At 51.4% G+C, this 26,636-nt stretch overlaps 4 non-coding genes across 4 annotated transcripts; 1 reads left to right on the plus strand and 3 right to left on the minus strand.

The window, feature by feature from the left end:
• Window positions 1–7,066: 7,066 nt before the first annotated feature.
• On the minus strand, window positions 7,067–7,259 carry LOC115656967. The gene has a single exon (XR_004001840.1). It is a non-coding gene; the product is annotated as a U2 spliceosomal RNA (small nuclear RNA).
• Window positions 7,260–11,736: 4,477 nt separating this feature from the next.
• On the plus strand, window positions 11,737–11,852 carry LOC115656984. Its single transcript, XR_004001852.1, has one exon. It is a non-coding gene; the product is annotated as a U5 spliceosomal RNA (small nuclear RNA).
• A 6,192-nt stretch (window positions 11,853–18,044) lies between these two features.
• Window positions 18,045–18,239, minus strand: LOC115656963. The gene has a single exon (XR_004001836.1). It is a non-coding gene; the product is annotated as a U2 spliceosomal RNA (small nuclear RNA).
• Window positions 18,240–21,575: 3,336 nt separating this feature from the next.
• LOC115656986 lies at window positions 21,576–21,692 on the minus strand. The gene has a single exon (XR_004001854.1). It is a non-coding gene; the product is annotated as a U5 spliceosomal RNA (small nuclear RNA).
• Between the last annotated feature and the right edge of the window lie 4,944 nt (window positions 21,693–26,636).

The following is a 26,636-nucleotide window of genomic DNA, read 5'->3' on the forward strand; positions in this document are numbered from 1 at the left end:
TGCCCCCTCCCCCTAGTCAGGGCCGGCTCCAGGCCACAGCGTGCCAAGCGCGTGCTTGTGCCAGCACACTGCAGGGGGCGCTCTGCCGGTTGCTGGGAGGGCGGCAGGTGGTTCTGGTGTTGCTGCCGCAGGCATGGCTGCGGACGGTCTGCTGGTCCTGCAGCTCTGGCGGACCTGCCGCAGACACACCTGCTGGAGGTCCACCGGAGCTGCAGGACCGGCGAGTGGCAGAGTGCCCCCTGCGACGTGCCACTGTGCTTGGGGTGGCGAAATGCTAGAGCCAGCCCTGCCCCCAGTTCATTTGGCTGGGTCCCGGCTCCACTAGCACTTTGCAAAGCTGACAGTGGCTTTGGCGCTAGCGAATGGGCACCGTGTCAATGCAGAGCCGGACGAGTCCTTTGGCCCAAGCACTGGGTAGGGGCGGGCCTGACTTGGCAGCACGTGGCAGGTGCCAGACCGAGCTGAGTGCCAGACGGCAGGTCCACAGGACTCCTTTCTGTACCGTACGGCTTGGCTCAGAATCATAGACTATCAGGGTTGGAAGGGACCTCAGGAGATATCTAGTCCAACCCCCTGCTCAAAGCAGGACCAACCCCAACTAAATCATCCCAGCCAGGGCTTTGTCAAGTCTGACCTTAAAAGCCTCTAAGAAGGGCCGTCTTTAGCCATTTCGCTGCCCCAAGCACGGCAGCATGCCGCGGGGGGCGCTCTGCCGCTCGCCGGTCCCTTGGTTCCAGTGGATCTCCGGCAGATGTGGCTGCGGAGGGTCCGCTGGTCTCGCGACTCCGGTGGGCCTCCCGCAGGCATGCCTGCGGATGTTCCACCGGAACCGCGGGACCAGCGGACCCTCCGCAGTCACGCCTGCGGGAGCTCCACCAGAGCTGCCTGCCGCCCTCCCAGCAACCGGCAGAATGCCCCCCGCGGCATGCTGCCCCAAGCATGCGCTTGGTGTGCTGGGGCCTGGAGCCGGCCCTGCCTCTAAGGAAGGAGATTCCACCACCTCCCTAGGGAACCCATTCCAGTGCTTCACCACCCTCCTCATGAAAAAGGTTTTCCTAATATCCAGCCTAAACCTCTCCCACTGCAGCTTGAGACCATTACTCCTTGTTCTGTCATCTGCCACCACTGAGAACAGTCTACATCCATCCTCCTTGGAACCCCCTTTCAGGTAGTTGAAAGCAGCGATCAAATCCCCCCTCATTCTTCTCTTCTGCAGACTAAATAATCATGTGCTCTGGCCCTCTAATCATGTTTGTTGCCCTCCGCAGGACTCTTTCCAATTTATGAACATTGAGGTAACTTTTTATTAGGGGTCTCTGTTTGCCTTCAGGGAGCTGAAGCCTATAGGGGGTGGAGACTGAGATGAGGTGTTTGAACAGACGAAGCAGCCGGGTGCAATGCTAGACTGCACCCCTGCAGGGCTTTCCTCTGACATGGGAGGACTGCGTATTGTCGGTGCTCCCCAGCTCTCCCCCGGGTCTCCGCTGGTGGGTTAACGAGCGGTGCGGCGGCTGCAGGCTAGCGAAGCCAAGCCCCGGGGGCGGCTGGGGCAAGCCGCCCGCTCTTTGTTGCCCCCAGGCAGGCTGCTCTAACCACAGGGGGTGGGGCGAGATCCCCTGCAGGCTCCGGGCAGTGGCCAGTCCGGCCCCGACATCTGCCCAGGGTGGCTCAGCGGCCCTTGCAACGGCCCTTTCCCGCGGGCACCCCGGAGTGGCCAGCGCCCCGAGCCCGCCTGCACCGCCCGAAGTGCAGAGCCCGGCACCAGCAGGCTCCGGGCCCGGGGTCGTCTCCTGCGTGGCCCTGGGTAACCAATGCGCGGAGCTGCTCCCGGAGCAGCTGCGGGGATCCCGGGAGCCGCATTCCAGGCGCTGCAGCTGCAGCTCAGGCACCCGGGCTCCCCTGTGCTCTCAGACCTACACTGGATGCTTATTTGAATACCCATAATGCATTGCGCCTCGTGCCCTGCGTCCCTGGTTCGTGGGCTGGGTTTGCTCCCAGAGATCCTGGTTCCAATGTAAAACTCGGGCTTCAAGCCAGCCAGTGCAATAGGCTGTAGAAGGGGGAGGATTTGCGGCCTGCCCCTCTGAGCTTATATTGTGAAAAAAACCAGAGTGCTGGTGATTCATTAATTGAGGTTGTGGTAATGGTTACATTTCTCAGACATCTCTACTGGTTCTTTACATGCAACTTCTCTCAAGAACAAATACTTCTCGGCTCTCAGCGAGCTAAGATCAAGTGTCAGTGTCTTTTGGCTTTTCCAAGGCCGCGATCAAGTGTCTTGATGTTTTTGGTCTTTTAGCCTCTAGATGAAAACCTTGTCTGTGTTTCTGGGACCTTGAATTAAAATATTATCTAAGTTATATTTAGAGCTCGGAGTATTAGTGAGATATTCTTCCAACAGGGGGCTAGTGTGAGTCCTGTATTCAGCTTGCTGTTTGGTTTCATATGTTTTTAGTACTAGAGATTTGCTGAGACCTTGCATACTATAGAAAATAACTTTCAGGTATGTATTCACGTCTCATGTTTTTCATGCATGATCTCATTTCCAAAGGAATGAATTTGAATAACTAATCCCCATGGTTTCAATGTTAACATTTAATACTACACAAAGGTTATTCATACGGGCCTACCTGGTTATTCTAGATGACCTTATGCAGAAGAGCTCATTAGCAATTTCACCCCCATGATTTCATGTCACAAGGCTGGAGTGGGTCAGACCAACAGTCCACTTAGCCCAGTGGAGTGTACAGAACAGGAGAATTTGGAGTGATCCACCCTCAGCTTCCACTCCTGGTCTCTGTGTAGTCATAGATTTAGGGCTTTCCTCAAGCATGGGAAGCATGGGAACCAACTTCACTAATAACTCTTGATGGACCTAGTCTCTATTAACTTATCTCATTCTCTGTGGAAGCCAGTTATACTTTTTGCTCTCACAACATACCATGGTAGGGAGTTCTGCATGTTAATTTCATCAGGTGGGTCCCTCCCACACCTTTACTGTATTCTGGGAGAGGGTAACTAGCACTTCATTTTTCACTTCATCCACATCATTCACGGTTTTAGAGACCTCTATCCTTATTTTACCAGAGGTCCTTAAAATTAAATACTCAGCCCTGCAGACCCCCAACCAGAGGTGAAGCGGGAAGGGGGGGCATGGGGTCACACACACCCCCAGCATTCTCCCTTCCATTTTGCCATGCTCCCTGAAATGCTAATATAGCAGAGCAGAGCAATGACATGTCCCCTTGGCTAGCTGCTGCCTGCTCATGGAGTCAGTGGTTGTGAGGCAGCCCTTACTGATGGCAGGGGGAGATCTCTCTTCTGCAGTGATACTGCAATTTTTTGTTTTGACCCTCCCTCTGCCCCAGGTTTCTTGTGGCACACACCCGGCTGAGAATCAGTGCTGTATCATATCCCTCCTTAGTCATCTTGTCTAAACTTTGGAAGCCTGCTATTTCTGGTGGGGAGAGAGAGAAGCAAGATGCAGGCTGCACTCCTTCCCCAGCAGAAGGGGATCCACAATACTATTTACCTTGTCTTGATATCCTGGATTCCTGGCACCGGACCTGGCTACAATTTATAGGGCATGCAACAGCCAGGGCTGGCCAGGGGAGAGCACCAGGGCTGGACAGGCAGGGGAGGAGCCCGACTGGAGGTGCGGATGGTAGTGGTACAGTCCTTGTAGAGGATGTAGGATCTGGATGAAGGTTTCTGGCATCCCGAACTCTCCCAGGGTGGCAAAGATGTGATGGTGGGAGATGGACCCAAAGATGTTGGTCAGGTCAAGCTATGCTACGGTGCACTGCCTCTTGGACCTCCTGGCCTCCTGGATGTCCGTCTGAAGGAGGAAGTTGTGCTCATAGCATCCCTCGCAGGACATGAAACCCTTCTGCACTGAATTGATGGTGGGGGAGAGTGTTTTTGGTCCTCGTCAGCCTCGCCTGCACCTCCTGCAGGGGAAAAACTCACTCCAGGTCCTCCGGGAGGTCAATCTGGGGTAGCAGGAGAAGGCATTCTGGGCGTCACAAGTTGGTCTGAGCCTCGTGATCAAACACATCCTTGAAGTAGCACTAGAGCTTCTCAGGCTGGATAGCACAGTAGGAGGAGGTCCCATCAAGGAGCTCGCTCAGGGCTTTTGTCTGGTTCTTCCTGTAAAGTTTCTGAATACAGGACACAGCCACTGGATCTTAGCAGCAGCCAATATCCCCTTTCCTACCTTCCCTGGCACTGTTGTTACAGCTCAGCACGGGTACTGATTTTTTCATCCTTGCTGGTGGTTCAGATCTTCTATGAGGCACCAAGGGTGGTCTTCACAATAAGCTGCTGCTGAGCTTTCTGAAAAGTAGCGAATGCAGGAGCAGCAGCAGCCAACGAGAGTGTAGCTGAGGGTGAGAAAGAATTTTCTTCCAAAGTAGCAGCAGTGGAGTATATCTTCAAGGCAGCAGCAATTTTTAAAAAATGGCAGCAGGAGACTCCATCTTCAGAACAGGTGTTGTAAATGTTCATCAGAAGAAATTAAAATGAACTTATACTTAAGCTAGTCCATATCTCCTCATCATTTTTGTTGCCCTTTTCTGAATCTTTCCCATTCCAATATATCTTTTTGAGATGGAGTGACAAGATCAGCACGCAGTCTTCAGGATGTGGGCATAACATAGATTGATATTGAGGCCTCAGCCTCTCCTCAAAAGTCATGACTTCCAGCCCCCTAATCATTTTTGTTGCCCTATGATGGACTCTTGCCAATTTTTCCACATCCTTCTTCTAGTGTGGGGCCCAAAACTGGACATAGTACTCCAGTTGAGGCCTCACCAGTGCCAAATAGAGGGGAATGATCACATCCCTAGATCTGCTGGCAATGCCCCTACGTATACAGTCCAAAATGCCGTTAGCCTTCTTGGCAAGAGGGGCACACTATTAACTCATATCCAGCCTCTCGTCCACTGTAACCCCTAGGTCCTTTTCTGCAGAACTCCTGCCTAGCCACTAGGTCCCTAGTCTGGAGCAGCGCATGGGATTCTTACGTCCTAAGTGCAGGACTGGACACTTGTCCTTGTTGAACCTCGTCAGGTTTCTTTCGGCCCAATCCTCTAATTTATCTAGGTCCCTCTGTATCCTATTCCTACCCTCCAGCGTATCGACCGCTCCTCCCAGGTTAGTGTCATCTGCAAACTTGCTGAGAGTGCAGTCCACGCCATCCTCCAGATCATTAATGAAGATATTGAACACAACCGGCCCCAGGACCGACCCTTGGGCCACTCCGCTTGATACCGGCTGCCAACTAGAAATGGAGTCATTGATCACTGCCCATTGAACCCGATGACCTAGGTAGCTTTCTGTCCACCTTATAGTCCATTCATCCAGCTCATACTTCTTGAACTTGCTGACAAGAATACTGAGGAAGACCATATCAAAAGTGGGTTGGCTATGCTTGGTCCACTGCGAAGCTGGATCGTTGACTTTAATGAAAGCAGTTTTTCTCCCATACCTCTGTGACTGCTCTTTTCCGCAGGCCCCGTAGTTCTTGGCACCTTTGTCATTCCTCCTGGTGATGGGGCAAACAGAGAAAAAGCAAAGCTCAACTCTGAAACTTTACTGTGGCTTATAAGGCTTACCACTTACCTCAGCAGCTCCCTGGAGGCTGAGGTAAGTGGAGGCTGAGAGCATGGGGGGTCGGTCGAAGCTCGTGAGTTGCTGCATGCATTATTCTCACCTATAATAGCCGTAGCCCATGTTGTAAGGTGATAGATAAGCATTGGCACTAAAGCTGTAAACCCCCTTGCCACCACCCCGCCACCAGTCAAGAGAGAAGCATTACCAAGTGTGAAATGCTAGTTTACCAGAAGAGGTGTCATCTCCTTTCCAACAAGAGAAGGCCCTGACTGAGACATCAGACAAACCACTGAGAATCATTCCTGGACAAAAGACTTGGTTGATTGCTCCCCCTCACACACCCACGAGAAGGCAGAGACCTGCACAAACACTTGCCCCCATCAGCATTGAGCTCTGGGAGAATGGAATAAAACTCCCTGTCAGGAAGAAACTGTTGTGCCCCCGATGCTGCTTGGACTTCAAGGAACCGGCACGCCTTCTAAGCATAAGCAAGGGATCCCAGCTGTTTGGCTGGAGTTAGCCCTAAAGGACATACAGAGCTTGCGTGTTACAGCAGCTTCTGCTACACCTGGGTGTGACTCTATGTTCAGGCTGTTCTATGCCTGGAGGAGTTCACACTTGATACTTGGTGGGTGAGATCAAAGTGTGGAACACACAACCGTGAGGAGCCCCACTGCTTGCCAGCCCCAGGGGAAGGAGGCTCCTGCTCTCTGGGGCTCTGGCTGCACTAGAAAGGTCAGTTTCTAGCTTGCCTGGTTCAGAAAACCAGAAGGGAAAGAAAGAGAACCCACATTACATTTTTTTAAAAAAGAATCCTAGTGATTTGTAAGCCACTGTCGTGATTTTGGGGATTTTCCAATAGTGAGGGTGGCAACAATGAGAAGTTAAGGGTTATTATTTAGCATTTAGATTACAGTAGCTTGGCTGGTGGGGGGAATCAGGATTGTGGCCCCGGTGTGCCGGGTGCAGCACGACATCTAGTGCCTTGTCTTGATTTTACGAACCAAGATACATAGAACGTAGGCTGGGTGGGGAAAAGTCTGTGTAACTCATGCAGTTGTTGATATACACGTAACCTCAAATATTACCAACCACCCCCTCCCACCCCAAAACATACAAACAAACAAAAAACAAAAAGAAAAAACCACCCATCTCCCCAACAGACCCAAAGTCTGGAAAGCTTTTGTCCCTCAAACTGTTGAAAAGACTCACAACAGAAAGGAGTCCAACTTCTTAAATAATTCTCTAGCAAGACAAAAAAGAACCTGTCACATCTACAGACTCTCAAAACACTTCTAAGAAACTCTAACTGTAGCATGTTTACCCTAAAGAAACAAAAACGCTAGAAACACCAAGTTATTCTACTACTTCTAAAAAAAAAAAGCTGCTTTAAAGAAAGACTGTCACAGTTTCGACTCTTTTCTGTTTTTCTAACCAAAAGATTCTCCCCTAAGGGAGATACACCGTTCCTGGAGACAGTGCAATACCAGGTCGATGCATGGGGCAGACAAAGCAAGCTTCTCTTCTGACCCCCTCATTTCAAAAATTGAGCTAACATACAGTCCTCACATCAAGGAGATCAGAGATCAAGCTGATAAGAACAGAGACTACGCTTTGATTTTAGCTCCAAAGAGCCGAGAAGCGATGCTGAGACTCTGCCACGCACGCATACCCCCCCTGCGCCCACCCATTTCTATCTCACCAGGACGAGCTCCCAGACACGCCACAAACACCATCACTAGGGAACTCTACGTGAGAATCACTTCCCCGAAATGACTCCAGTGGAAGAATTCAAAGCAAGAACCCTTCACGCACAATTCTGGTCAAAGACAGACAAGCCTTGCAGATGCCTTCCTCTCGCTGCTTTCCCCTCTACACTCCTAATTTCCATAAACTGACCTGTGACTACCAATCGCTCAGTGTTAACTCTCACAGCAAAACAGGGCAAAGAAAGCCTATGCAAGTGCCTATGCAAGTGCTGTTCCGCAGCCCCGATGCTCTTTTCTGCTCCTTCCCACAGAACTATCTCAATTGCATCAAAGCAATTCCTCGCTATTTGGGGCATTGGTGCCCCTCAGTCCGTCTGAGGTGATGGGATGGTTCCTTCTGGCCTTAAACGCTAGGGATCTGACTCAAAGGGCCACAACCTTCCTCCTCTTTTGCTCCTATGAAATGCTCGACATCACCAGCCAAGCCGCCCAGTGGACGGGCCTGCGTTTCAGCCCCCAAAGGTGCACCTCCCTCCATGTCGACGGTGGCACCAGAGCGCTGGTCCGGCCTTCGCGGTTCCTTATCCAGGGCGAATCCATGACCTCCCTTCAAGAGGGAGAGATATACCAGCACCTCGGCATACCCACAGGAGTCTGCGTCCAGCAGACCCCCGAAGACACCATCGCAGAGATCCTGCGAGACACAGCCCAAATCGACTCTTCCCTACTCGCCCCCTGGCAAAAGATCAATGCCCTCAATGCCCTCCTGATCCCCCGCATCTCCTTTGTCCTCAGGGGATCGGCTGAGGCCAAAGTGCCCCTGAACAAGGCCGACAGCACCATCAGACAGCTGGTGAAGGAATGGCTCCACCTTCCCCAGAGGGTGTGCACGGACATCGTTTACATTTCCCACATACAGGGCGGTGCCAACATACCTCGGATGGGTGACCTGTGCGACGTGGCGGTGATGACCCACGCCTTCCACCTCCTGACGTGCCCGGACCCAACAGTGAGCAGCATTGCACAGGAGTCTGTACGGGGTGTGGTCTGGAAACGCATCATCAGGGCCCCCTCCGAGTGGGACGTTGCCACTCCCTGGAGGCTGAGTTTGGGAGAGAGCGGGGAAACCAATCCTCTCTCTGGTCCTGCCCCCCCAACGCCTCAAGATGCCTGGGTAAGAGGATCAGCTGCTGCTGGAAGTGGCGCGAGGAACGCCGGGAGCTGGGAATACCGGTGCCACGCGTAAAGACTCCGGACCACACCATCCTCACCCTGACCGCCAGAGCCATGCTAGAAAGGTCCCTGAAAGACGCCATCCACTACCACTACACCGAGAACCTCAAGCGGAAGCCAGACCAGGGCAAGGTGTTCGAGGTGTCCAGCAAGTGGGACGCCAGTGACCACTTCCTCCCCCAGGGGCAGCTTCCCCATGTTCGCCGACTGGCGGTTCATCCACAGGGCCCGACTCAACTGCGTTCCCCTCAACGGAGCCATCCGCCATGGCGGCCGAGACAAGCTCTGTAGGAAGTGCGGCTACGTGAACAAGACCCTGCCGCACGTCCTGTGTGAATGCAAGCAGCACTCCAGGACCAGGCGGCCCCCCCAATAACTACCTCTTCGACAGACACCCCCAGGTACAGCCCCCCCAATAACTGCCCCTTCGACAGACACCCCCTGGGAACAGCACCCCCCATAACTGCCCCTTCGATAGACACCCCCCGGGAGCAGTCCCCCCTCCAACAACTGCCCCTTCGATAGACACCCCCCGGGAACAGCCCCCCCAATAACTGCCCCTTCGATAGACACCCCCAGGAACAGCCCCCCCAATATCTGCCCCTTCGATAGACACCCCCCTGGAACAGCCCCCCCCATAACTGCCTCTTCGAAAGACACCCCCAGGAACAGCCCCCCTTCCAATAACTGCCCCTTCTATAGACACCCCCTGCGTGCTCCGGGAACAGCCCCCACTGAATAACTGCCCCTTCGATTGACACCCCCGCGTGCCCCGGGAACAGCCCCTCCTCCAATAACTGCCCCTGCGATAGACACCCCCCGGGAACAGCCCCCCCTCCAATAACTGCCCCTTCGATAGACACCCCCGCGTGCCCTGGGAACAGCATCCACTGAATAACTGCCCCTTCGACAGACACCCTTGCATGCCCCAGGAACAGCCCCCCCTGCAATAACTGCACCATAGACAGACACCCTGGGGAACAGCCCCCCTTCCAATAACTGCCCCATAAACAGACACCCCTGCATGCCCTGGGAACAGCCCCCCCTCCAGTAACTGCCCCTTTGATGGACACCCCTGTGCCCTGGGAACAGCCCCTCCAATAACTGCCCCTTCAGCAGACACCCCTGCATGTCCCAGGAACAGCCCCCCCTATCCAATAACTGCCCCTTCAACAGACACCCCCGCATGCCCCGGGAACAGCCCCCTCCTCCAATAACTGCCCCTTCGACAGACACCCCCGCGTGCCCGGAGAACAGCCCAGACTAGGCCTGGCTCCCCCCAAGGCAGCAAGAACAGCCCCATGCACAAACATTGTCCTCCAGGCCTTGGTAGCAACCCTGTGTCATGCCCCAGGAACAGTCCCACCTCGGGAATATCTTTACACACCCCAGGGAAACTCCTGCTAATAGCCTGCCACACTCCCTCCGTGAGCAAAAATCTCACAGGAACAGTTGACAGCCCCAGATGCTAACAGCAGGAAAGGCCAGGACAGGTTCTAATCTCCAAGGCTGTGTATGGCCCTTTCTCAGGGAGTGAGGGCTGAGCATGGAGCAGCACTGTCTGAAGAGTCACAGCTTCATCAGGATCTGTGTTGCTTTTACACGAATTGAAGGTGAAATGCTCTTTCTAGTCCCCCATCTTTTCTGGTCTAGCACTTTGCATGAGAGGCTCGTATGAAAGTGGCTGAGAGGCCTGTGTGACCTGGGGCCATGGCTACACTGGCACTTTACAGCGCTGCAACTTTCACTCTCAGGGGTGTGAAAAAACACCCCCCTGAGCGCTGCAAGATTCAGCGCTGTAAAGCCTCAGTGTAATCAGTGCCCCCCCAGCGCTGCATGCTACACCCGTAAGGGATGTGGTTTACGTGCAGCGCTGGGAGAGCTCTCTCCCAGCGCTGCCGCTCTGACTACACTCACACTTCAAGAGTAGCCATAGCCACAGTTGTAGAATAGAGTGACATAGGCTGAGGGAACTGGGATTGTTTAGTCTGCAGAAGAGAAGATTGAGGGGGGATTTGATAGCTGCTTTCAACTACCTGAAAGGGGGTTCCAACAAGGATGGATCTAGACTGTTCTCAGTGGTGGCAGGTGACGGAACACGGAACGATGGTCCCAAGTTGCGGGGGGGGGGGGGGTGTAGGTTGGATATTAGGAAAACCCTTTTTCACTAGGAAGGTGGTGAAGCACTGGAATGGGTTACCTAGGGAGGTGGTGGAATCTCCTTCCTTAAGGTTTTTAAGGTCAGGCTTGAGAAAGCCCTGGCTGGGATGATTTAGTTGGGATTGGTCCTGCTGCACACGTCCACACTACAAGGCACTTTAAATCGATTTTAAGGACTATTAAAATCGATTTCTGTACTCCTCCCCAACGAGAGGAGTAACCCTAAAATTGATATTACTATATCGATTTAGGGTTAGTGTGAATGGAAATCGAAGTTATTGGTCTCATTCTTTTACTGAGCTACCGAGAGTGCACCGCTCCAGAAATCGATGGTAGCCTAGGACCATGGACGCACACCACCGAATTAATGTGCCCTAGTGTGGACGCGAAAAATCGATTTTATAAAACCAGTTTTATAAAACCGGTTTTAATAATTTCGATTTTATGCTGTAGTGTAGACGTGGCCTAAACCTAAATCGATATAGAAATATCGATTTTAGGGTTACTCCTCTCGTTGGGGAGGAGTACAGAAATCGATTTTAAGATTTCTGATTTAAGACTTAAGAGCCCTTAAAATCGATTTAAAGTGCCTTGTAGTGTGGACGGGTACAGCGTTAAATCGATTTAACGCTATTTAAATCGATTTAACGCTGTAGTGTGGACAAGGCCTGGGCATCAGCGGGACTGTCTCTGGAGAGTAGCTTCCCCACCCCCGGGGCATCCCAATCTCCCCCCAGCTGCAGAAGGAGCAGAGGCAGGCCAGACAAAAGACTCCTTTGAGCGAGGAGGAGCTGGAGAATCTTATTTGCATACCCACAGTGCATTGCGCGCAGCGAAGCGAGTCCCTGGTCAAGGGCTGGTTTTGCATCCTGTGTCCCCGGTTCCCATGATCAAGGTCGGGCTGTCAATGGGTTCAGTTCCATTTTCTCTAAAGGTCGAGGTTTAGCGGGCCGTGAGGTAGTCACCCTGAGCTACTGAGCACACGCGTTTGCCTTCATGTCTCTTCTGCAGAGCAGTAGCTACGCTCTGGTTTCTCCTCATGTCGCATAAATCTTTCGCCTTTTACTAAAGATTTCCGTGGAGAGGAACAGTGAAGAGTTTTTACTCAATTTTTTGAAGCTTCGCTTGGGTGAAGCTGCGTCTTTTTGTTAAAAAACAGATTATTATTTTGAAGGAAAATTGCTGATTTTTTGTGCTGTTCAATGTGTTAGTGGTTTTAAGGGTTCTATGGCGCGTTACGGAAAGTGAAACTTATGTTTGGCTTTTTAACTTCAGTGTTTAGTACAACTGTTTTTGTTTTTATTTAGTTCCTAATTATTTGCCCACACAAGATCTGTAAGGAGTTATTTTATTAAAGTTTTTCTGATAGTTCTTTGGGTCTTGTCGGTTTATTCGTGTATTCGTTCATTTTCACATTAAGGATTCAGAACATTAACCAGTCCTCAATCGCGGTTCTTTTGACGCACGCTCGCTACCTTGATCTACAGATTTTCTGTTATGATACAAAAGCAGAGCAGTGGTATAGTGTGTATGGTTGTTCTAAATGAAGTAAACCAAATAATTCGCTTGCAGCTAGTGGCATTTTCCCCAATGTTTTTCTATATTTGTGGTAATTCATTCATCATTTTAGGTTTGTAACTCCAATTTGTAGCTGAAAAGATGTAAAATGGAAGCAGTCCTGTTAAAATAACCACTGCTTTTCCTTTTTAGGTCCTAACTTCTTTTTGATTATTGACTCGTTCAGCGCTATCTCGCCTCACCCTGCTTTCAAAACGTAGTGCTTTAGCCCCGGTGGTGTTTTTGGAGGCACCTTATTGATACTCTGTTTCGGGTACAAATATTTTGCTTTTTGTTAAAGTTTTCTGTAGAGAAAAATATTTTTGCGTTTCTTTCTGTTTTTTTTCAAGCTTAATTTTGATGAAATTGCTCCTTGCTATGTGCAGGAAAAAAAGTTGAATGTAACACACGCTAAATTTTTTTGTTATAATTTCTATCATCAAAATTGGTTGGCTTCTGTGTTAATTTTTTTTATGGGGAAGTTCGAATGAACATTGAGGTCGCTTTTTATTAGGGGTCTCTGTTTGCCTTCAGGGAGCTGAAGCCTACAGGGGGTGGAGACTGAGATGAGGTGTTTGAACAGACGAAGCAGCCGGGTGCAATGCTAGACTGCACCCCTGCAGGGCTTTCCTCTGACGTGGGAGGACTGCGTATTGTCGGTGCTCCCCAGCTCTCCCCCGGGTCTCCGCTGGTGGGTTAATGAGCGGTGCGGTGGCTGCAGGCTAGCGAAGCCCAGCCCCAGGGGCGGCTGGGGCAAGCCGCCCGCTCTTTGGTGCCCCCAGGCTGCTCTAACCACAGGGGGTGGGGCGAGATCCCCTGCAGGCTCCGGGCAGTGGCCAGTCCGGCCCCGACATCTGCCCAGGGCGGCTCAGCGGCCCTTGCAACGGCCCTTTCCCGCGGGCACCGCGGAGTGGCCAGCGCCCCGAGCCCGCCTGCACCGCCCGAAGTGCAGAGCCCGGCACCAGCAGGCTCCGGGCCCGGGGTCGTCTCCTGCGTGGCCCTGGGTAACCAATGCGCGGAGCTGCTCCCGGAGCAGCTGCGGGGATCCCGGGAGCCGCATTCCAGGCGCTGCAGCTGCAGCTCAGGCGCCCGGGCTCCCCTGTGCTCTCAGACCTACACTGGATGCTTATTTGAATACCCATAATGCATTGCGCCTCGTGCCCTGCGTCCCTCGTTCGTGGGCTGGGTTTGCGCCCAGAGATCCTGGTTCCGATGTAAAACTCGGGCTTCAAGCCGGCCAGTGCAATAGGCTGTAGAAGGGGGAGGATTTATTCAAGCATGGGAACCAACTTCACTAACAACTCTTGATGGACCTAGTCTCTATTAACTTATCTCATTCTCTGTGGAAGCTAGTTATACTTTTTGCTCTCACAACATACCATGGTAGGGAGTTCTGCATGTTAATTTCATCAGGTGGGTCCCTCCCACACCTTTACTGTATTGTGGGAGAGGGTAACTAGCACTTCATTTTTCACTTCATCCACATCATTCACGGTTTTAGAGACCTCTATCCTAGTGATTCTCAACCTTATTTTACCAGAGGTCCCTAAAATTAAATACTCAGCCCTGCAGATCCCCAACCAGAGGTGAAGCGGGAAGGGGGGGGGCATGGGGTCACACACACACCCAGCATTCTCCCTTCCATTTTGCCATGCTCCCTGAAATGCTAATAGAGCAGAGCAGAGCAATGACATGTCCCCTTGGCTAGCTGCTGCCTGCTCATGGAGTCAGTGGTTGTGAGGCAACCCTTACTGATGGCAGGGGGAGATCTCTCTTCTGCAGTGATACTGCAATTTTTTGTTTTGACCCTCCCTCTGCCCCAGGTTTCTTGTGGCACACACCCGGCTGAGAATCAGTGCTGTATCATATCCCTCCTTAGTCATGTCTAAACTTTGGAAGCCTGCTATTTCTGGTGGGGACAGAGAGAAGTAAGATGCAGGCTGCACTCCTTCCCCAGCAGAAGGGGATCCACAATACTATTTACCTTGTCTTGATATCCTGGATTCCTGGCACCGGACCTGGCTACAATTTATAGGGCATGCAACAGCCAGGGCTGGCCAGGGGAGAGCACCAGGGCTGGACAGGCAGGGGAGGAGCCCGACTGGAGGTGCGGGTGGTAGTGGTACAGTCCTTGTAGAGGATGTAGGATCTGGATGAAGGTTTCTGGCATCCCGAACTCTCCCAGGGTGGCAAAGATGTGATGGTGGGAGATGGACCCAAAGATGTTGGTCAGGTCAAGCTATGCTACGGTGCACTGCCTCTTGGACCTCCTGGCCTCCTGGATGTCCGTCTGAAGGAGGAAGTTGTGCTCATAGCATCCCTCGCAGGACATGAAACCCTTCTGCACTGAATTGATGGTGCCCCGCACACTGACCAGTCTGTGATCCTTGCCGCGAGGCAGCTGGCATATGGCTTGTAGATGGTGGAACCGAGGGAGATGGGCCTCCAATTGCCGAGGTTGTCTCGTTCACCTTTTTTGTGGATGAGCACAGTCATGGACTTTTTCCAGGCGTGGGGAACATGGTGGAACTGCTTGCATTTGTTGAAGATGGCAGCAAGCACCAAGCAGCCAGGGTCTCGCTTCTTCAGCAGGTGGTAGCAGATGCCATCTTTTCCGGGGGGGGGGGGGGGAGTGTTTTTGGTCCTCGTCAGACTCGCCTGCACCTCCTGCAGGGGAAAATCTCACTCCAGGTCCTCCAGGAGGTCAGTCTGGGGTAGCAGGAGAAGGCATTCTGGGCGTCACAAGTTGGTCTGAGCCTCGTGATCAAACACATCCTTGAAGTAGGACTAGAGCTTCTCAGGCTGGATAGCACAGTAGGAGGAGGTCCCATCAAGGAGCTCGCTCAGGGCTTTTGTCTGGTTCTTCCTGTAAAGTTTCTGAATACAGGACACAGCCACTGGATCTCAGCAGCAGCCAATATCCCCTTTCCTACCTTCCCTGGCACTGTTGTTACAGCTCAGCATGGGTACTGATTTCCTTGCTGGTGGTTCAGATCTTCTATGAGGCACCAAGGGTGGTCTTCACAATAAGCTGCTGCTGAGCTTTCTGAAAAGTAGCGAATGCAGGAGCAGCAGCAGCCAACGAGAGTGTAGCTGAGGGTGAGAAAGAATTTTCTTCCAAAGTAGCAGCAGTGGAGTATATCTTCAAGGCAGCAGCAATTTTTTAAAAATGGCAGCAGGAGACTCCATCTTCAGAACAGGTGTTGTAAATGTTCATCAGAAGAAATTAAACTGAACTTATACTTAAGCTGGTCCATATCTCCTCATCATTTTTGTTGCCCTTTTCTGAATCTTTCCCATTCCAATATATCTTTTTGAGATGGAGTGACAACATCAGCACGCAGTCTTCAGGATGTGGGCATAACATAGATTGTTATTGAGGCCTCAGCCTCTCCTCAAAAGTCATGACTTCCAGCCCCCTAATCATTTTTGTTGCCCTATGATGAACTCTTGCCAATTTTTCCACATCCTTCTTCTAGTGTGGGGCCCAAAACTGGACATAGTACTCCAGTTGAGGCCTCACCAGTGCCAAATAGAGGGGAATGATCACGTCCCTAGATCTGCTGGCAATGCCCCTACGTATACAGTCCAAAATGCCGTTAGCCTTCTTGGCAACAGGGGCACACTATTAACTCATATCCAGCTTCTCGTCCTCTGTAACCCCTAGGTCCTTTTCTGCAGAACTCCTGCCTAGCCACTAAGCCCCTAGTCTGGAGCAGCGCATGGGATTCTTACGTCCTAAGTGCAGGACTGGGCACTTGTCCTTGTTGAACCTCGTCAGGTTTCTTTCGGCCCAATCCTCTAATTTGTCTAGGTCCCTCTGTATCCTATTCCTACCCTGCAGCGTATCGACCGCTCCTCCCAGGTTAGTGTCATCCGCAAACTTGCTGAGAGTGCAGTCCACGCCATCCTCCAGATCATTAATGAAGATATTGAACAAAACCAGCCCCAGGACCGACCCTTGGGGCACTCCGCTTGATACCGGCTGCCAACTAGAAATGGAGTCATTGATCACTGCCCGTTGAACCCGATGACCTAGGTAGGTTTCTATCCACCTTATAGTCCATTCATCCAGCTCATACTTCTTGAACTTGCTGACAAGAATACTGAGGAAGACCATATCAAAAGTGGGTTGGCTATGCTTGGGCCACTGCGAAGCTGTATCGTTGACTTTAATGAAAGCAGTTTTTCTCCCATACCTCTGTGACTGCTCTTTTCCGCAGGCCCCGAAGTTCTTGGCACCTTTGTCATTCCTCCTGGTGATGGGGCGAACAGAGAAAAAGCAAAGCTCAACTCTGAAACTTTACTGTGGCTTATAAGGCTTACCACTTACCTCAGCAGCTCCCTGGAGGCTGAGGTAAGTGGAGGCTGAGAGCATGGGGGGTCGGTCGAAGCTCGTGAGTTGCTGCATGCATTATTCTCACCTATAATAGCCGTAGCCCATGTTGTAAGGTGATAGATAAGCATTGGCAATAAAGCTGTAAACCCCCTTGCCACCACCCCGCCACCAGTCAAGAGAGAAGCATTACCAAGTGTGAAATGCTAGTTTACCAGAAGAGGTGTCATCTCCTTTCCAGCAAGAGAAGGCCCTGACTGAGACATCAGACAAACCACTGAGAATCATTCCTGGACAAAAGACTTGGTTGATTGCTCCCCCTCACACACCCATGAGAAGGCAGAGACCTGCACAAACACTTGCCCCCATCAGCTTGAGCTCTGGGGGAATGGAATAAAACTCCCTGTCAGGAAGAAACTGTTGTGCCCCTGATGCTGCTTGGACTTCAGGGAACCGGCACGCCTTCTAAGCATAAGCAAGGGATCCCAGCTGTTTGGCTGGAGTTAGCCCTAAAGGACATACAGAGCTTGTGTGTTACAGCAGCTTCTGCTACACCTGGGTGTGACTCTATGTTCAGGCTGTTCTATGCCTGGAGGAATTCACACTTGATACTCGGTGGGTGAGATCAAAGTGTGGAACACACAACCGTGAGGAGCCCCACTGCTTGCCAGCCCCAGGCAACGGAGGCTCCTGCTCTCTGGGGCTCTGGCTGCACTAGAAAAGTAAGTTTCTAGCTTGCCTGGTTCAGAAAACCAGAAGGGAAAGAAAGAGAACCCACATTACATTTTTTTTAAAAAGAATCCTCATGATTTGTAAGCCACTGTCGTGATTTTGGGGATTTTCCAATAGTGAGGGTGGCAACAATGAGAAGTTAAGGGTTATTATTTAGCATTTAGATTACAGTAGCTTGGCTGGTGGGGGGAATCAGGATTGTGGCCCCGGTGTGCCGGGTGCAGCACGACATCTAGTGCCTTGTCTTGATTTTACGAACCAAGATACATAGAACGTAGGCTGGGTGGGGAAAAGTCTGTGTAACTCATGCAGTTGTTGATATACACGTAACCTCAAATATTACCAACCACCCCCTCCCACCCCAAAACATACAAACAAACAAAAAAGAAAAAGAAAAAACCAGCCATCTCCCCAACAGACCCAAAGTCTGGAAAGCTTTTGTCCCTCATACTGTTGAAAAGACTCACAACAGAAAGGAGTCCAACTTCTTTAATAATTCTCTAGCAAGACAAAGAAGAACCTGTCACATCTACAGACTCTCAAAACACTTACAAGAAACTCTAACTGTAGCATGTTTACCCTAAAGAAACAAAAACGCTAGAAACACCAAGTTATTCTACTACTTCTAAAAAAAGCTGCTTTAAAGAATGACTGTCACAGCTTCGACTCTTTTCTGTTTTTCTAACCAAAAGATTCTCCCCTAAGGGAGATACACCGTTCCTGGAGACAGTGCAATACCAGGTCGATGCATGGGGCAGACAAAGCAAGCTTCTCTTCTGATCCCCTCATTTCAAAAATCGAGCTAACATACAGTCCTCACATCAAGGACATATCAGAGATCAAGCTGATAAGAACAGACACTACACTTTGATCTTAGCTCCAAAGAGCCGAGAAGCGATGCTGAGACTCTGCCACGCACGCATACCCCCCCTGCGCCCACCCATTTCTATCTCACCAGGACGAGCTCCCAGACACGCCACAAACACCATCACTAGGGAACTCTACGTGAGAATCACTTCCCCGAAATGACTCCAGTGGAAGAATTCAAAGCAAGAACCCTTCACGCACAATTCTGGTCTAAGACAGACAAGCCTTGCAGATGCCTTCCTCTCGCTGCTTTCCCCTCTACACTCCTAATTTCCATAAACTGACCTGTGACTACCAATCGCTCACTGTTAACTCTCACAGCAAAACAGGGCAAAGAAAGCCTATGCAAGTGCCTATGCAAGTGCTGTTCCGCAGCCCCGATGCTCTTTTCTGCTCCTTCCCACAGAACTATCTCAATTGCATCAAAGCAATTCCTCGCTATTTGGGGCATTGGTGCCCCTCAGTCCGTCTGAGGTGATGGGCTGGTTCCTTCTGGCCTTAAACGCTAGGGATCTGACTCAAAGGGCCACAACCTTCCTCCTCTTTTGCTCCTATGAAATGCTCGACATCACCAGCCAAGCCGCCGAGCGGACGGGCCTGCGTTTCAGCCCCCAAAAGTGCACCTCCCTCCATGTCGACGGTGGCACCAGAGCGCTGGTCTGGCCTATGCGGTTCCTTATCCAGGGCAAATCCATGACCTCCCTTCAAGAGGGAGAGATATACCAGCACCTCGGCATACCCACAGGAGTCTGCGTCCAGCAGACCCCCGAAGACACCATCGCAGAGATCCTGCCAGACACGGCCCAAATCGACTCCTCCCTACTCGCCCCCTGGCAAAAGATCAATGCCCTCAATGCCCTCCTGATCCGCCGCATCTCCTTTGTCCTCAGGGGATCGGCTGAGGCCAAAGTGCCCCTGAACAAGGCCGACAGCACCATCAGACAGCTGGTGAAGGAATGGCTCCCCCTTCCCCAGAGGGTGTGCACGGACATCGTTTACATTTCCCACATACAGGGCGGTGCCAACAAACCTCGGATGGGTGACCTGTGCGATGTGGCGGTGATGACCCACGCCTTCCGCCTCCTGACGTGCCCGGACCCAACAGTGAGCAGCATTGCACAGGAGTCTGTACGGGGTGTGGTCTGGAAACGCATCACCAGGGCCCCCTCCGAGTGGGACGTTGCCACTTACCTCAGCGGCTCCCTGGAGGCTGAGTTTGGGAGAGATCGGGGAAACCAATCCTCTCTCTGGTCCTGCACCCGCAACGCCTCAAGATGCCTGGGTAAGAGGATCAGCTGCTGCTGGAAGTGGCGCGAGGAATGCCGGGAACTGGGAATACCGGTGCCACGCGTAAAGACTCCGGACCACACCATCCTCACCCTGACCGCCAAAGCCATGCTAGAAAGGTCCCTGAAAGACGCCATCCGCTACCACTACACTGAGAACCTCAAGCGGAAGCCAGACCAGGGCAAGGTGTTCGAGGTGTCTAGCAAGTGGGATGCCAGTGACCACTTCCTCCCCCGGGGGCAGCTTCCCCATGTTCGCCAACTGGCGGTTCATCCACAGGGCACGACTCAACTGCGTTCCCCTCAACGGAGCCATCCGCCAAGGCGGCCGAGACAAGCTCTGTAGGAAGTGCGGCTACGTGAACAAGACCCTGCCGCACGTCCTGTGTGAATGCAAGCAGCACTCCAGGACCAGGCAGCACTGCCACAGCACCATCCAGAACTGACTAGTGAAAGCCATCCCACAGTCCCTGGGGAAGATCACTGTCAACTCCGCCATCCCCGGGACAGACAGCCGACTGCGACCCGACATCGTCGTGACGGACGCAGAAAAGAAGAAGGTCCTCCAGGTAGACGTCACAGTGCTTTCTGAAAACCGGTCCCCTGCATTCCACGAGGTCTGAGCACGGAAGGAGTAGAAGTGTGCCTTGCTGGCTGAGACCCTGAGAGCCCAGGGCTACGAAGTACAGGTACGCGCCCTGATCGTGGCAGCCCTGGGCTCATGGGACCCCCGCAACGAGCCGGTTCTGAGAGCATGTGGGGTCAGTCAATGCTGCGCCCGGCTCATGAGACAGCTCATGGTGTCCGACACCATCAGGTGGTCCAGAGACATTTATACCGAACACATCACCGGACACCGCCAATACCGCACTGAGGCTACGTCTAGACTACCTGCCGTATCAGCGGTTAAAATCGATTGCTCGGGGATCGATATATCGCGTCTCATCTAGACACGATATATCATTCCCCGAGCGCACTTATATCTATTCCGGAACTCCACCAACCCCAACAGAGTTGCGGAATCGACAGGGGGAGCCGCGGACATCGATCCCGCGCAGTGAGGATGAGTGAGTAATCCGATCTTAGATATTCGACTTCAGCTACATTGTTCACGTAGCTGAAGTTGCGTATCTAAGATCGATTTCCCCCCATAGTGTAGACCAGCCCTGAGTAATTGAGACAGCCGACCAGGGAAATAATCCACTTCCTTCCCTGAGGGACCAAGGGACGCACCCCACCCATGTACCTATCCGTTCCACCGATACTGACTTGGACTCCTTATTCATTCCATGGGTGGTGAACCTGAACCTACTTATTCACTGACACTTTAAAAGACCCTTGCACCCCAATCTGGGTCTGTGCGGGTTATGCGATATGTATGTATCTTTTCATCCTTTCATCCCCCATAACTCAAGCCTGACCCCAGATGTACAGTGCCTTCCCTCTCAACCTGTGTCTATTTCATTTCAAACATTTCCTTTAATAAATTTTTTAAATCCCTCATCTGGGCAAAAGGTTTACCGTTTCCTAAGTTAAAACACTGGTGTTTTCCCAACAGGAAAGGGATGGACAATTTCTCTTCTGTGGGGAGACGAGGGAAACCATGCAATCATCTTCTGGAAGGTATAAGGAGGGCAGCGTAAGAACCCTCACGGACTAGATTAAGAAAGCAGCTCTTTGACTGACCTTCCAGCAATGACAAACTAAAACTGCAAGAGCAGCCTTTCAACTCAGGGGACAATAATAAGCTGTTACCAACAACTAACCAAAAAGTTACAAATGACTCCAAACCACACACTCTTCGGACAAACCAGACGTTAACACAAACAATAATGCATTTCTTTGCTGCTCTTCAATCATGATAACCAAAAACATACAAAATCAAAGAGCCAGTGGAATACACATTACAAAACAGGCCCTTGCTAGCTAGGAAACCATCTCACTAACAAGATGAGCTCAAAAAAGCCCGAAAGTCCCAAACAGTCATTTTCAGAGCTCTGAGTTGTTTTCATACTACAGAAAAGCTTCAGCCACTGACACCATTTCAGACAGCACCTTCCTCTTTTTTTCCCCACAGGGAACAATCTCACTAAAACAAAGCCATAAAAATTTTGGGTACAGATTCAGAAATGTTCCTCTCCACAGAAATCTTCAGTAAAAGCCAAAAGAATTATAGGAACTGAAGAAAAAGCAGAGTATGTAGAACATACCCATCGGTGCTGCCGGGGCAAACGCCTAGGCTACCAAAAGTCAGGGTGACTACTCTCGCAGCCCGCTAAACCGCCAGCTTTTAGAGGAAATGGAATCGAACCGATTGACAGCCCGAGTTGGATCATCGGAACCGGGGACACAGGGAGCAAAACCAGCCCCTTGACCAGGGACTCGCTTGGCTGCGCGCAGTGCACTGTGGGTATGCAAATAAGATGCTCCTGCTGTCTCGGCGCTCAAAGGAGGCTTTTGTCTGGGCTGCCTCTGCTCCTTCCGCAGCTGGGCGGAGATTGGCATGTGGCAGCTGCTCTCCTGAGACAGTCCCGCTGATGCCCAGGCGCATGGAGGACAGAGCCCGGACGAGAAGCCAGAAGGCACTTGGCCCACAGCTAAAACCCGGAGTAAAAGCACACACTTTGCAAAGTAACAGGAGCCGGGATCTCGGACATGAGATTCTAGCTGCCGGCCGGGGTGTGACCCTACATTGTACCTGCTGCTTGGTCTGCTTCTGCTGCAAAGTAGCTCGCCTCACTCAGATCTTTGGGGTTCGCTGAGCTGCGGCTCACCTTGATACACGGGAACAGCTTAAAATCATGGACTATCAGGGTTGGAAGGGACCTCAGGAGGTCATCTAGTCCAACCCAATCCCCAACTAAATCATCCCAGCCAGGACTTTGTCAAGGCTGACCTTAAAAACCTCTAAGGAAGGAAATTCCACCACCTCCGTAGGGAACCCATTCCAGTGCTTCACCACCCTCCTCGTGAAAAAGGCTTTGCCTAATATCCAACCTACACCTCCCCCACCGCAACTTGGGACCATTGTTCCGTGTTCCGTCACCTGGTACCACTGAGAACAGTCTAGATCCATCCTCTTTGGAACCCCCTTTCAGGTAGTTGCAGGCAGCGATCAAATCTCCCCTCATTCTTCTCTTCTGCAGACTAAACAAGCCCAGTTCCCTCAGCCTCTCCTCATAAGTCATGTGCTCCAGCCCCCTAATAATTTTTGTTGCCCTATGATGGACTCCTTTCAGTTTTTCCACATCCTTCTTGTAGGGCGGGGCCCAAAACTGGGCACGGTACTCCAGATGAGGCCTCACCAACATCGAATAGGAGGGAACGACCACGTCCCTCCATCTGCTGGCAATGCCCCTACTTATACAGTCCAAAATGCCGTTAGCCTTCTTGGCAACAGGGGCACACTATTAACTCATATCCAGCTTCTCATCCACTGTAACCCCTAAGTTCTTTTCTGCAGAGCTGCTGCCTAGCCATTCGGTCCCTAGACTGGAGCAATGCATGGGATTCTTACATCCTAAAGTGCAGGACTGGGCAGTTGTCCTTGTTGAACCTCGTCAGGTTTCTTTCGGCCCAATCCTCTAATTTGTCTAGGTCCCTCTGTACCTTATCCCTACCCTCCAGCGTATCGACCGCTCCTCCCAGTTTAGTGTCATCTGCAAACTTGCTGAGAGTGCAGTCCACACCATCCTCCAGATCATTAATGAAGATATTGAACAAAATCGGCCCCAGGACCGACCCTCGGGGCACACCGCTTGATACCGGCTGCCAATTAGACATGGAGCCGTTGGTCACTAACCGTTGAGCCCAATGACCTAGCCAGCTTTCTATCCACCTTACAGTCCATTCATCCAGCCCATACTTGTTGAACTTGCCGACAAAAATACTGTGGGAGATCGTATCAGAAGCTTTGATAAAGTCAAGGAATAACACGTCCATTGCTTTCCCCTCATCCCCAGACCCAGTTATCTCCTCACAGAAGGCAATTAGGTTAGTCAGGTGTGACTTGCCCTTGGTGAATCCATGCTGACTGCTCCTGATCACTTGCCTCTCCTCTAAGTGCTTCAGAATTGATTCCTTGAGGACCTGCTCCATGATTTCTTCCAGGGACTGAGGTGAGTCTGACTGGCCTGTAGTTCCCCGGATCCTCCTCCTTTCTTCCCTTTTTTAAAGATGGGCACTACATTAGCCTTTTTCCAGTCATCCGAGACCTCCCCCAATCACCATGAGTTTTCAAAGATAATAGCCAATGGCCCTGCAATTACACTCGCCAATTCTTTAGCACCCTCGGATGCAGCGCATCTGGCCCCATGGATTCGTGCTCATCCAGCTTTTCTAAATAGTCCCAAAGCATTTCTTTCTCCACAGGGGGCTGGTCACCTCCTCCCCATGCTGTGCTGTTGTCATGGTATAATTACCAACTCTGAACCTTAGCATCCAAAAGATGGGGTACCAGCATGAATTCCTCTAAGCTCAATTACCAGCTTAGAACCTGTAGCGCTGCCACCAACCAGGAATTCCAGTGCCTGGTACACTCTGGTCCCCCCAAAACCTTGCCCAGGGACCCCCAAGACCCAGACCCTCTGGATCGTAACACAAGGAAAGTAAACCCTTTCCCTCACTGTTGCCTCTCCCAGGCTTCCCCTCCCTGGGTTACCCTGGAAGATTACTGTGATTCAAACTCCTTGAATCTTAAACAGAGAGGAAAATCCACCTTCCCCCCTCCTTCTCTCTCCCCCTCCCAGACTCTCCCTGAGAGGGAAAGTAATCCTAACACAGAGAGAAATTAACCTTTCTCTTCCCCTTCCCTCCTTTCTCCCCACCAATTCCCTGGTGGATCCAGACCCAGTCCCTTGGGGTCTCACCAGAATAAAAAAAAAAGCAATCAGGTTCTTAAACAAGAAAAGCTTTTAATTAAAGAAAGAAAAACAGTAAAAATTATCTTTGTAAATTTAAAATGGAATAGGTACAGGGTCTTTCAGCTGTAGACACTGGGAATACCCTCCCAGCCTAAGTATACAAGTAGAAATTAAAATCCTTTCAGCAAAATACAAATTTGAACTCCTTCCAGCCAAATACACATTTGCAAATAAAGAAAACAAACATAAGCCTAGCTCCCCTTACCTACCTAGTACTCACTATTCTGAACTTATAAGAGCCTGTATCGGAGAGATTGGAGAGAAACCTGGTTGCACGTCTGGTCCCTCTGAGCCCCCAGAGTGAACAACCAAAAAACTAACAGCACACACAAAAACTTCCCTCCCTCAAGATTTGAAAGTATCCTGTCCCCTGATTGGTCCTCTGGTCAGATGACAGCCAGGCTCACTGAACTTGTTAACCCTTTACAGTCAAAAGAGATATGAAGTACTTCTATTAACTCTTACTTATCTGTTTATGGCATCTGTCCAGCGCAGCAGTCTGGGAGCCGATTTTGTTGGTGAAGGCGGGGGCAGAGGGGAAGCATTGAGTACATTAGCTTTTTCCACATCCTCTGTCACTAGGTTGCCTCCCTCATTCACTAAGGGGCCCACACTTTCCTTGACTTTCTTCTTGTTGCTAACATACCTGAAGAAACCCTTCTTGTTGTTCCTCTTAACATCTCTTGCTAGCTGCAACTCCAAGCATGAGTTGTCCTTCCCGATTTCACTCCTGCCTGCCTGAGCAATATTTTTATACTCCTCCCTGGTCATTTGTCCAATCTTCCACTTCTTCAACAGGCGCTGCCTGCCAGTGCACTCAGCCTCACTTGGCAGGGAACAAAAGGGATCGAGTGGCCTTCCAGTTTCTGGAGAGTGGCTGACAACACCCGACCTTCTGCACTGAGGAGAAACTGACATGAGACAAGGCAGGGGAGGTCGTTCTTGTATTGGACCAACTTCCGGTGGGGAGAGAGAGAGAGAAGCAAAATGCAAGCTGCACTCTTTCCCCAGCAGCAGGTGGTCCACGTCGTCTCTCTGATAGCCTGGATGCCGGGGACGGGACAAGTGGCAGGACCTCCTGCCACCTCTGGAGGGTGAGGAGCCCCGGTGGGCCAGCCTCTACTCTACCCTGGTCCCGAGGCCTGCCGGGGATGTCAGTTGGCGGTTCCTTCATGGGGCCGTGAGCGCAGGCATGTATTTGGCATGGTTTACCCCTGTCCCAGACACCTGCCCCTTCTGCGGCATGAGGGAGACCCTGGCGCACGTTTACTTCGAGTGCGCCAGGTTGCAGCCCTTAGACCGGCTCCTCACCAATATCCTGTTATATTTCTGGCTGCACTTTCCCCCTCACCTCCTTCTCTATGCACTCCCTATCCGTGGCCCCACAAAGTCGCGGGACCTCCTGGTCAACCTCCTCCTCGCCCTGGCTAAAATGGCCATCTACACAACCAGGAAGAGGAGGTTGGCCGACGGAGACTCCGGTGACTGTAGGGCTTGTTTCCGATCCTTAGTCCGTTCATGTATCCGGGCGGAGTTCCTCTGGGTGGCGTCCACTGGCTCCCTTGATGCCTTTGAGGAGCAGTGGGCACCGTCCGGGGTTCTCTGCTCAGGGTACGTCTACACTACAGGATAATTTCGAATTAACTTAAACTGGTTTTATTAAACAGATATTATAGAGTTGATTGCACGCATCCACACTAGGCACATTAATTTGGCAGTGTGCGTCCATGGTCCGAGGCTAGCGTCAATTTCTGGAGCGTTGCACTGTGTGTAGCTATCACTATAACTATCCGACCAATAACTTTGATTTGCGGCCACACTAACCCTAAATCGATATGTTAATATCGATTTTAGCATTACTCTCGTTGGGGAGGAGTACAGAAATCGATTTAAAGAGCCCTTTAAATCGATTTAAAGTTCATTGTAGTGTGGACGGGTACAGCGTTAAATCAATTTAACGCTGTTAAATTCGGTTTAACAGTGTAGTGTGGACCAGGCCTTAGTGTCCCTGTCAGGCTCCCTTCTTATGACGCTTTGACCTAACTCCTGTCCCTGTTCTTTAATTAGTTGTCCCCTGGAATCAGTTGGGTTCTGAGGTCCTGCAGATCCTCCCCTCAGGCTGGGGGGGGGGAACCGTTAGCAATGGGTGGGCTTCCGCCCACCCAGTTCCTGGAGCCCAATAGGTACAACCACAGGGCACGCAAGAGCACCAGCCCGGGCA

This window comes from Gopherus evgoodei, chromosome 8 (assembly GCF_007399415.2).
Source record: "Gopherus evgoodei ecotype Sinaloan lineage chromosome 8, rGopEvg1_v1.p, whole genome shotgun sequence".
NCBI classification, from domain to species: Eukaryota; Metazoa; Chordata; order Testudines; family Testudinidae; genus Gopherus; species Gopherus evgoodei.